Raw genomic sequence first — 8,477 nt, forward strand, 5'->3', positions numbered from 1 at the left:
GAGAATCACTTGAGCCCGGGAGGCAGGGAGGTTGCAGTGAGCAGAGATTGCACCACTACACTCTAGCCTGGGTGACAGAGCAAGACTCTGTCTCAAAAAAAAAAAAAAAAAAAAAAAAAAAATTTAAGACAAAAAAAAAAAAAAAATTTGAGACAGAAAAAAATCATTATTATTTTTTTGAGACAGGTTGCTCACTGCAACCTCCGCTTCCCAGACTCAAACAATTCTAGTGCCTCAGCCTCCCCAGAAACTGGGATTAAAGGCATGTACCACCAAGCCTGGCTAATTGTTTGTATTTTTAATAGAGATGGGGTTTCACCATGTTGGTCAGGCTGGTCTCAAACTCCTGGCCTCAAGTAATCCGCCTGTCTCAGCCTCCCAAACTGCTGGGATTACAGGCATGAACCACTGCACCCGGCCTGAATATTCTTATTTTTTGTTTAGTTCTTTAGTGAAATCAACTAAGTCAGTGAGAAATTTGTTGAGGGGAGGAAGTTAGTGACAGTCCAAACTCCTTTTTTATTTTTTAAATAACAAGTTCTCAGTAATTTGCAAGTGTTAAAATTCACAGAACCAGCCGGGCACGGTGGCTCACGCCTGTAATCCCAGCACTTTGGAAGGCTGAGGCAAGTGGATCACGAGGTCAAGAGATTGAGACCATCCTGGCCAACATGGTGAAACCCCATCTGTACTAAAAATACAAAAATTAGCCAGGTGTGGTGGCGGACATCTGTAATCCCAGCTACTCGGGAGGCTGAGGCAGGAGAATTGCTTGAACCCGGGAGACGGAGGTTGCAGTGAGCCGAGATCGCGCCACTGCACTCCAGCCTGGGTGACAGAGTGAGACTCTGTCTGAAAGCAAAAAAAAAAAAAAATTACAGAACTAAGGTTTATAAGCATAATGCATTTGTATGAGGAATAATCATTCATAGCAGATTAGAATAAACCCTCCTAAATATCTTTCTAAAAGCCAGATTTGAAACTTATTTTGATATTTTATAAGAATTTTCGTATTAGGCTGACAATCAATACTGGTTCCTGGTTGGCTGCATTATTAATGGTGAGCCTCAATGCTTTGCTAGAGCCCCCCTCCCTTTTTTCTTTTTCTTTTTGAGACAGAGTCTTGCTCTTTTGCCCAGGCTGGAGTGCAGTGGGGCAATCTTGGCTCACTGCAGCCTCCCTGCTTCCCAGGCTCAAGGGATTCTCGTACCTCAGCCTCCAGAATAGCTGGGATTACAAGCACCTGCCACATAACCCGGCTAATTTTGTATTTTTAGTAGAGATGGGATTTTGCCATGTTGCCAAGGCTGGTCTTGAACTCCTGCCCACCTCGGCCTCCCAAAGTGCAGGGATTACAGGCATGAGCCACCGCATCCGGTGAGAGCCCTTTTTTCAAGTACAAATGCTCAGACCTCCCTTCTTCCTTTTCCCTACCACATTCTCTGCATTTGGCTAGACGGGCAAGGTTTGTTTGCGATGCACTTTGAAAGGAAGTGCAGAGGTCTAAAAGGTAAAGCTGGAACAGAAAGCTAAAGGTGTAAAAATGTCCCAATGGACAGGACTTTGTGGGAAAGTGGAGGTGGGGAGCTGAAAATCTTAATTCTCTACCTCCTTGTTTTTCATGCAGAAATGAAGTTCTTTATCTCAAAGGAATTAGCCCAGAGAAGCCCTTTTCCCTTATAATTTTCAGGTCTAATGTGAATGTTTTAGACAACCTTTAGGCTAATACAGTGGATCTCAAGCAGGGGTGATTTTGTTCCCCTCGGGACACTGACCTATGTCCGGAGGTGTTGGCGTCACACTGGGGTGTGTGTGGGAGTTACTGCATCAAGTGGGCAGACGCCAGGGGTGCTGCCAAACGTCCCACAGTGCACAAGACAGCCCCGCAACACAGGATGATCAGAATGCCTGTAGTGTGAAGGTGAAAAATCTTGGGTTAATAGGATATTATTTAATTTTTGACAGATTTTCCATGCTTTGAGGTCAGTTAAAAGGGTAGGGTTTAAAAATTTTTATTATAAAAGTATAAACACTAGAGGGCAGTACCTGCCTGATAGTTGCAATGGATGTTACTTTGGGGGGGGTCTTTGAAGGAAAAAAAAAAAAAGCTGGTGATTTAGATAACTAGAAACTAAGTGACTACAGAAGACCCTTAAAGAAGTATTTAAGTAATTTTAAATCAAAAGACAGTTTTGCTTGGTGTGGTGGTGTGCCTGCAGTCCCAGCTCCGCTTAAGCCCAGGAGATGGAGACCTGTTTGGGCAGCACAGCAAGGCCCCATCTTTTTTATTGTTTTTTTTTTNGCCCGGCCCTTTTTTTTTTTTTTTTTTAAAGAGTTTTAACAACTGCTGCTTCTGAGGTCAGGAAAAGCAGAACAAGCGGTTTTTTCTTCTGCTTCTCTATAATGATGGCGTGTGAGCTTTTGCCAGAGAAAGGGGAAACTTCGCACTAGGTTCTCACACACAGAAACACTAATGTCATTGCCACTTACACTTCTATTTGCTCTGATGAGGCAGATGATGGAAAGTCGCTATTCCTAGGGCATGTAGATCATTATAATGCTGTGGGAGATGTGTCTGGAACAGGGAAACTTGGAGCAGACAGGGAAAACATCACGACTGAGTCCATTAGACAAGTCAGAATCTGACTCAGCTCTTTTTTTTTTTTTTTGAGACGAAGTCTCACTCTATTGCCCAGGCTGGAGTGCAGTGGTGCAATCTCAGCACGGCTCACTGCAACTTCCGCTTACCGGGTTTGAGCGATTCTTGTGCCTCAGCCTTCCCAGTAGCTGGGACTACAGGCACACGCTACCATGCCTGGCTAATTTTTGTATTTTTTTGTTGTAGACATGGGGTTTCACCATCTTGGCCAGGCTGGTCTCGAACTCCTGACCTCAGATGATCCACCTGCCTCGGCCTCCCAAAGTGCTGGGATTACAGGCATGAGCCACTGAGTCCAGCCTGACTCAGCTCTTTTGAAACGGATCAAAAATATCTAGTATGTTGCTTGCAGCTATTTACATTAGCTAGCTATGCAATAACGCAGTACAATTTTCTGTTTTCTCCTAAGATTCAGTCCAATTTTAAAAAATGAAACAAATAGGCTGGGCGTGGTGGCTCAAGCCTGTAATCCCAGCACTTTGGGAGGCTGAGGCGGGCGGATCATGAGGTCAGGAGACTGAGACCATCCTGGCTAACACGGTGAAACCCTGTCTCTACTAAAAATACAAAAATTAGCTGGGTGTGATGGTGAGCGCCTGTAGTCTCAGCTACTCAGGAGGCTGAGGCAGGAGAATAGCATGAACCCGGGAGGCAGAGCTTGCAGTGAGCCAAGATCGCACCACTGCACTCCAGCCTGGGCGACAGAGCAAGACTCCGTCTCTTAAAAAAAAAAAGAAAGAAAAAAAAAGAAACAAATGAAGCATTTTTTGTTTTTAGTGTCAGAAATCTAGGCTCAAACCAAGTTTTTGGATATGTTAATAAAAGTTGACCTGACCTCTGCCCTCAAATAGGACAAACTATTTGCTAAATTCACATTAAATCTACACATTCCTGGCGGGGCGCAGTGGCTCATACCTGTAATCCCAGCACTTTGGGAGACAACGGCAGGAGTTCGAGACCAGCCTGGCCAACATGGTAAAACCCTGTCTCTACTAAAAATACAAAAATTAGTCAGGCATGGTGGTGCATACCTGTAGTCCCAGCGCCTCAGGATCTGGGAGTGAGCCCAGATCACGCCACTGTACTCCAGTCTGGGTGACAGAGTGAGACTCTATCTTGGAAAAAAAAAAAAAACCCAAAACTGCGCATTTCTTTTTATTTATTATTAAATATTTAAGGTACACAGTGGTATCAAGAATGGACATTGATCTACTTGTCACTCAGCTTAAAAAATGAAACATCAACAATGCAGTTGAAGCCCCCTGTGCACCCTTCTCCAATTGCATCCGTCTCCTGCCTCCCTGCTACCGTCATTCCCAGGTAAATGAGTTTGATGTGGAACATTCCTTTTTTTTTTTTTTTTTGAGACAGAGTCTTACTCTGTTGCCCAGGCTGGAGTACAGTGGCGCAATCTCGGCTTACTGCATCCTCTGCTTCCCAGGTTCAGTGATTCTCCTGCCTCAGTCTCCTGAGTAGCTGCTGTTATAGGCGAACGACAACACGCCTGGCTAATTTTTGTATTTTGCCATGTTGGCCAGGCTGGTTTTGAACTCCTGACCTCAAGTGATCCACCTGCCTCAGCCTCCCAAAGTGCTGGGATTACAGGCATGAGCCACCGTGCATGGCCTCTTCAGACTTTTATTATATATGTTAAATATGCCCAGTAATATATAATTTCTGCATATTTAAAATATGTATATAAATGACATTATAACTGTTCTTCTGTAATTTGTGTTTTCTCTTAAATACATTTGTAAGATCATCCATGTTGATACATGTAACTCCAGTTTTTGTCTACCAACATTTTTGGTATCTGCATACTTGCTAATTCACATAATGATGTTATGAACATTCTCATATGTAGTTGAGTTATGCGTATGTAAGAGTTCATTTTTTTTGTTTATTTTTAAGACAGAGTCTTGCTCTGTCACCCAGGCTGGAATGCAGTGGCACGACTTCGGCTCACTGCAACCTCTGCCTCCTGGGTTCAAGTGGTTCTCGTGCCTCAGCCTCCCAAGTAGCTGGGACCACAGACATGCGGCACCACACTCAGCTAATTTTTGTATTTTTAGTAGAGACAGGTTTCACTATGTTGGCCAGGCTGGTCTTGAACTCCTGGCCTCATGTGATCTGCCCACCTTGGCCTCCCAAAGTGCTGGGATGACAGGCGTGAGCCACTGTGCCTGGCCTATAAGAGTCCTTTAAAGCAGGGATTGGCAAACCGTGGTCTGGCCTGTGGACCCTCCACCTTTTTTTTGTATGACCCAGACACTAAGGTGGTTTTTACATTTCTGAATGGCTTTTAAAAATGGAAAGACTAATATTTTATGACACATGAAAATTCAAGTTGCAGTGTCCATAAGTAAAGTTTTATTGGAACAGCCATGCTCATGCATTTATGTATTACCTAAGGCTGTTTTCAGGCCTAGTGAGTAGTTGTAACAGAGACTGGATGGTGTTCAAAGCCTAAAATATCTGATATCTAATTCTATGCAGAAGATGTTTGCTGATTACTGCTCTAGTGTGTATGTGGAATGAAATTGCTGGGTTCCGCATATTCATTTTTTGCTGTCTTATCAGTTAGATCTATTTTTTAAAAATGCAAAACTCTATAATCTGTTGCATCAGATTATATTTTCTAAAATCCTTTTTTCTTTCCTTTTTTCTTTTTGAAATGAGGCCTCACTATGTTGCCCGGGGTGGATACAAATTCCTGGGCTTAAGCTATCCTCCTGCCTCAGTCTCCCAAGTAGCTAGGACAACAGATATGTGCCAGCCTGCCCAGCCTTTCTGAAGCTCTTAAACAAATATGAAAAGAACTCTCTGGATCTTATGTTTTCATTTTGTTTAAGTAATGAGCTTTAAACACATCCTTGTATAGTTTCTTTCCCTCTCACTCCAGTGGTCCTGATTGTTGTAGTGGTAAGGAATACCAATTAGGTGTATCTTCCTTTGGAGTGGAGAAAAGACTAGGAAAATAACAGACTCGTATAATTTTTTAACTTCCTTTCAATATCTTTTTTTTTTTTTCAGACAGAGTTTCACTCTTGTTGCCCAAGCCAGAGTGCCATAGCGCAATCTCAGCTCACTGCAACCTCCTCCTCCCAGGTTCAAGCAATTCTCCTGCCTCAGCCTCTAGAGTACCTGGGATTACAGGCATGCGCCAACACGCCTGGCTAACTTCTTGTACTTTTAGTAGAAGCGGAGTTTTACCATGTTAGCCAGGCTGGTCTCGAACTCCTGACCTCAGATGATTCGCCCGCCTCAGCCTCCCAACATGCTGGGATTATAGACACGAGCCACCACTCGGTCCAAGATCTCTTTTATTTATTTATTTATTTTGAGACGGAGTCTTGCTCTGTCGCCCAGGCTGGAGTGCAGTGGCGCAATCTCGGCTCACTGCAACCTCTGCCTCCCAGGTTCATGCCATTCTCCTGCCTCAACCTCCCGAGTAGCTGGGAGTACAGGCGCCTGCCACCACGTCCGGCTAATTTTTTTTTGTATTTTTAGTAAAGACGGGGTTTCACCATGCTAGCCAGGATGGTCTCGATCTCCTGATCTCGTGATCCACCCATCTCGGCCTCCCAAAGTGCTGGGATTAGGTGTGAGCCACCACACCCAGCCCAAGATCTCTTTTAAATACCCAAGAATAAGTCATCTAAAAAACGCAAGTGTTGGTCACTGGCTTTTATCGGTCACTGACTTTTCTGCCCTCTACTAGAATACAGAGTCCATAAAGACAGCAATTTTGTCTATTTTGTTTACTTGTAAAAATGCCTAGCATGTAGTAGATGCTCAAGGAATATTTATTAGTTGAATTAATTTGAAGAACTCCATTCATCTGGATGAAAACTTGAAATTCACTGAACTATTTGGACATAATACATTAATATTTAACAATACTGTATTTGGAATTTATGGAAGGCACTTCCTGTTTTCTTCTTTTTCTTTCTTTTTTTTTTTTTTTGAGATGGAGTTTCGCTCTTATTGCCCAGGCTGTAGTGCAGTGGCTCAATCTTGGCCCATTGCAACCTCTGCCTCCTGGGTTCAAGTGATTCTCCTGCCTCAGCCTCCTGAGTAGCTGGGATTACAGGTGTGGACCACCACGCCTGGCTAATTTTTTGTATTTTTGGTAGAGATGGGTTTCACCATTTTGGCCAGGCCCCTTGATCTTGAACTCCTGACCTCATGATCTGCCCGCCTCGGCCTCCCAAAGGGCTGGGATTACAGGCATGAGCCACTGTGCCCAGCCAAAAAGATTTTTAAAAAATTACTTTATTGAGGACAAATTCACGTGTGAAAATACTTCTATTTTTACATTTTGGAAGGCTGTATTATTTGATTGGGAAAAGATAGATGGGCTGTGCATGTTTATTTTTTGTTTTTAAATTTTTTTGTTACTCCATACCCTGAAGAGTCCCTTACTGTTGATTCCCAGGGCTGAGGACTGACTTTTTTTTTTTTTTTTTAATTAGTGCTGGTGTCTATGGGATGCAAACTTTTCTCTAATGCTGAAAGCAGAGGCTTCTGGGTGCTTTCAACTTTCTTCTTTCTTCACGGTTTTAAAAGAGCCCCTTGCCTCCTCTGTGTGTCGTTACGTGTACCGGAGTGCAGAATAGAAAATGCAAAACAAGACAGCCGTACAGGAGGTTTTTCTTTTTAAAGGAGTTGATAGACGAATGGCACAGAGTTCACTGTTCTCGCCAGCTGAGAGTTTAGCTTCCAGAAAGCACTACTTTAGGGAACAAGTGAAGCAGTGTGGAGGGCCTGAAAGGCTTCATTGACACAGCAGCCGGGAGGCTTTTGTAGCGCATTGTGTGGGGTGTGGTGCCTTCGGAAACCAGCTCTCGAGATGTCTACACCCCCAACATCCCCAATGCTGAAAACATTAGGGTTTTTTTGTTTGTTTGTTTTTTGTGTGTTTTGTTTTTTGCCATTATACTTGGTTTTCCAAGTGAGATTCCTGGAAAGGTATTTGCTTTTATTTGTTTTTGTTTATTAGTTTCCTCTGTGTGTCAGTCAGTTCTTCGCATGGTCACTTGGCTTACTTGGTAGGAATATGGGGGATCTGGGTGGTGGGGCCGAGGCAGTTTCCCCAACAAATCACTGGTACAGCATGAATGTGATTGTTTTCTGAATGAGAATCTAAGTGCTGCCACCAAAAAAGGTGTACTGGGGTAGGAGAAATAAGGTGAATTTGAAGCCAACAATTGAAATCATTATTGATAGTTTCCTAGTTTTCCTGAAGGTTGATCTGGAGAGATGGAAGTCTAAGCTAAGGAATAATAACCAGTGAAGCTGTAGAATCACTTGTAGGCTCTGAGGGTCTGTCCCAGGGAAGACACAATGATCCGTGGTGTGTTGGTTTGGTATAGAAAGGCCAGGGCCAGGCAAGCTCTTTATCCGTGGTTTTTATTCAGGTATTAATAAAGCTCCTAGTATGTGTCTGGCCTTGAGAAGGGACGTGGCTTGTGTTCCTGCACTTTGAGGGGTTTCGAGTCATAAACCCACAGACCATGGAAGATCCTTAGAGATCGGCAGTCCTCCTCTTACTCTGTGGGAAGCACTGAGGCCCAGAACGTTGGCTTGCTCAAGGTTACACAGAGAGTTGGTGGCCTCTTGAGAGGCCAGAGCTTTTTTTTTTGAGACAGAGTCTCGCTCTGTTGCCTAGGCTGGAGTGCAATGGCCTGATCTCGGCTCACTGCAACCTCCGCCTCCCAGGTTCAGGCGATTCTCATGCCTCAGTCTTCCGAGTAGCTGGGATTACAGGCACCCGCCATGACGCTCGACTAGTTTTCTATTTTATTTTTTTATTTTA

At 43.7% G+C, this 8,477-nt stretch overlaps 1 long non-coding RNA gene across 1 annotated transcript in view; it reads left to right on the forward strand.

Annotated features, from left to right (window-relative positions):
• Window positions 1-1,353: 1,353 nt before the first annotated feature.
• LOC108533277 (uncharacterized) overlaps window positions 1,354-8,477 on the forward strand; it is a 14,714-nt gene continuing 7,590 nt past the window's right edge. Inside the window, exons 1-2 of the long non-coding RNA XR_001886693.1 lie at window positions 1,354-1,921; window positions 3,838-3,979. This is a non-coding gene — a long non-coding RNA (uncharacterized LOC108533277). The remainder of the gene's footprint in view (window positions 1,922-3,837; window positions 3,980-8,477) is intronic.

Source organism: Rhinopithecus bieti, unplaced genomic scaffold (genome assembly GCF_001698545.2).
Source record: "Rhinopithecus bieti isolate Rb0 unplaced genomic scaffold, ASM169854v2 scaffold_10548, whole genome shotgun sequence".
Taxonomy (NCBI): Eukaryota; Metazoa; Chordata; class Mammalia; order Primates; family Cercopithecidae; genus Rhinopithecus; species Rhinopithecus bieti.